Source organism: Nicotiana attenuata, unplaced genomic scaffold, assembly GCF_001879085.1.
Source record: "Nicotiana attenuata strain UT unplaced genomic scaffold, NIATTr2, whole genome shotgun sequence".
Classification (NCBI taxonomy): Eukaryota; Viridiplantae; Streptophyta; class Magnoliopsida; order Solanales; family Solanaceae; genus Nicotiana; species Nicotiana attenuata.
Window position 1 is genome coordinate 540,869 of NW_017670481.1, and position 3,586 is coordinate 544,454.

Genomic DNA, 3,586 nt, shown 5'->3' on the forward strand with positions numbered 1-3,586 from the left:
GGCTATTTCTCTAAGTGGGTGGAAGCAGGTGCATTCGCCCAAATACGCAAGCAAGAAGTAATCACATTCATATGGAGAAACATCATATGCCGCTTTGGCATCCCCAAAGAAATCAGTTGTGACAACGGGCCCCAATTCACTGGGAAAAAGATCGCCGAGTTCTTTGAAAAATGGCACATCAAAAGAATACTCTCCACGCCATATCACCCTGTGGGCAACGCTCGGGAGGAGTCCTCCAACAAATCAATATTGAACATCATAAAAAAGAAGCTCGAGAATGCCAAGGGACTGTGGCCGGAAGTGCTGCCGGAAGTGCTACGGGCATACCGCACAACGCCGAAAACAAGCACGGGAGAAATGCCATGTTCACTAGTCTATGGGACTGATGCAGTAATACCGGTCAAAGTCGGTGAACCAAGTCTAAGTTATTCAAATAAAAGCGGGCCAAGCAACGATGAAAGTAGAAGGCAAGACATCGACGAGGCCGAAGAGCGAAGAGATATGGCCTACATAAGAATGGTAGCCCAAAAACAACAGGCAGAGCAGTAGTACAACAAAAAAGCCAAGGTCAGGCCACTCAAAGTCGGGACTATGTACTCAAAGCCAAAAGACAAGCAAGAGATCCGCGGGAAGGCAAAGTAGGAACCAATTGGGACAGCCCATACAAAATCACGGCGACAATAAGCAAAGGGTCGTTCCAGCTAGAAACAATGGAGGGAAAACTACTACCAAACAATTGGAACGTTGCCCACCTCAAATACTTCAACTTCTAAGGATAGACATCCCCCGAGTCGTACTATTTTTTCCTCACCCGAGTTTTGTCCCAATTGGGTTTTCTCTGGGAGGTTTTTATTGAGGCAACGAAGAGGGCATCTTGAAGTTAAGTATATGTTCATCGCTCGACCTCTCAACTACTTCTCCAGGTCGACCAATGAAGGGACTAGATAGACTGGGACTTCTCCAATATATGCATGAACAGAACAAAAACATGTAAGCTTCTCCAATGAATGTATAAACAAAGCAAAATACGTAAATACACGAGTTTCTTATTTCTCAACCAAATTTATACATTACGCCAATCTCAAAGTCAACATTCGACCTTGTTTGAATTAACTCGCATTCGACCTCATTCGAATAAACTAAGTCAACATTCGAACTCGCTCGAATCAACTCACACTCGACCTCGTTCGAATTAACTCGCATTCGACCTCATTCGAATTAACTCGCATTCGACTTCGTTCGAATCAACTGAGTCAACATTCGGCCTCACTCGAGTCAACTCACACTCGACCTCGTTCAAATTAACTCACATTCGACCTCGTTCAAATTACCTCGCATCCGATTTCGTTCGAATTAACTCACATTCGACTTCTTTCGAATCAACTAAGAGTCAACATTCGACCTCGCGCGAATCGACTCGCATTCAACCGTGTTCGAATTAACTCGCAGTCGACTTCGTTCGAATCAACCGAGTCAACATTCGACCTCGCTCGAATCGACTCACACTCGACCTCGTTCGAATTAACTCGCATTCTACCTCGTTCGAATTAACTCGCATTTGACCTCGTTCGAATAAACTAAAGAGTCAACATTCGACCTCGCTTTAACCGACTCGCATTCGACCTTGTTCGAATCAACTAAGAGTCAACATTCGACCTCGCTCGAATCGACTCGCATTCATGAATTAAATAACATTCGACCTCGTTCGAATTAATTAAACATTCAACCTCATTCAAATTAATTAAACATTCGACCTCGTTCGAATTAATTAAACATTCGACCCTATTCGAACTCATATTCGATCACACCCGAATTCAACTCATGCCGACTTAAGTTTGATCTACAACTTCGTTCGAATTAAGTACGACATAGAACTTCACCCAAGTTCAACCAAAGATATATTCGACCATGTTCAAAATAGCAGGTACCAACACGACTTTTCCGAAGAAAAACATTCGAAGAACAGTAAAGGGGGGCAAGAACATACAGCAAAAAGTCATGATCATCACATTCCAAAAATAAAATATCTTACAAAGGGCCAAAAAGATGCCCCCACAAAAAAAAGAACAAAAACTAAGCATCACACTACATCATCTCCGCCTTCGCCATCGCTACCTTCACCGCCCGGTCCAGCAGCACCATCTCTATCATCGCCCCCGCCATCAGGATTCTCATTGTCATACCAAGCATCAAATGCAAGCCCATCCAAGTCCTCTTCATCATCACTGGTCCCCGCGTAGCGGGGTCATAACCACATGCAATCCTGGCGTCATGTGCTTTAACATGGGCATCTTAATCGGCCTCAGGAACTTTCCTCGCCGTCATCAAGTTTCTATATATATCCAGCTGAGCCTCAGCATGGATCCACATCTTGTATAAATGACGAGGAATGTTGGGGAAAGCAGAAGCATGAGAGGAGGAGCCAACAATCGTGCCTTCTCGGCCTCAAGAGCGACAACTTGATCACCTAGACTCGAGACATCTCTCTCGAGCCCACCAATTCACTCATCAAGTTGCGCCTCCCTTAGCGCGGCCATTTCCGCATCAGTTGCATGTTCAGACCTGAGGACGCGGATATATCCCTCTAATGTCGCCACCTTTGCCAAAGTCGCTACCTGGGCCTCCTCGGTCCCCTCCAACTTTGCCACTTTCTCAGTCAACTCACCACTCAAGCCGGCAACTCTAATTAAGCTTTGATCAAGCTCGGCTCGCAGGGTCGCCACTTGTTCTTGAAGGTCGACGCACTCGGCCACGCCCCCTTGCTCACCTCGAGCTCGTCGTCCTTGGCCCTAAGCAACCCCTCAAGCTCACTGCATCTGCCAATAGTTCGCACAAGCTCGTCGTCCTTCTGGTTCAACTCATCTCTAAGGGATTGGAGGTTGCCGCTTGCTCTGAACTGTGCACGCATCTCACGGTACTTGTCACGATACGGATGTACTTCAAAACCATTTCTGGAAAACAATCTTCTGCTTTTCCTCCCGACGGGCGCTCTCGATCTCCAAAATGAAAGTCTAATAAAAAGATCGGAAAAAAAAGCCAAAAATTATCAAAGATAGAAAGAGGAAAAGGATGCGAAATGCAGAAATAATAAGGAAAGAAACTCACGCTTAGAGCTATCCCAGATATGCCCAGTGACAAGTCAGAATCCTTCAGCGCCTGAATAGTCATGTTCTCGGCGGTGGAGCAAAGAGGGGCAAAGGAAGGGACCACGCTCACGTATCCTCCAACAAATCGCAGTCCAAAGGGATTACGATCGAGCGAGAGGATCCATCCGTTCTCACCTCAACCCGAGTAAACCCTTCATCGAATATTCTCACTTCATCGGAATCAACATTGGAGCCAGATTCGTAATCATCTACGACCACTCCTTTCGCCCTCTCCTCATTCGAAGAGGGAACGTCAGCCCGCTCTGACATTGACGGATCACTCGTCGGAATGAACGCAGCCGCCTCTGGTCGCTCTCCTCCTTTCACGGAGGCGATCTCCACATCTGAAGGAGGCACGTTCTCTGCATCCAAAGCCGTTTCGCCCCCCGGTCCGGCCGTGGTCAACTTGGCTTCACCCCCGCAGGCTCCTCATCCTCGAT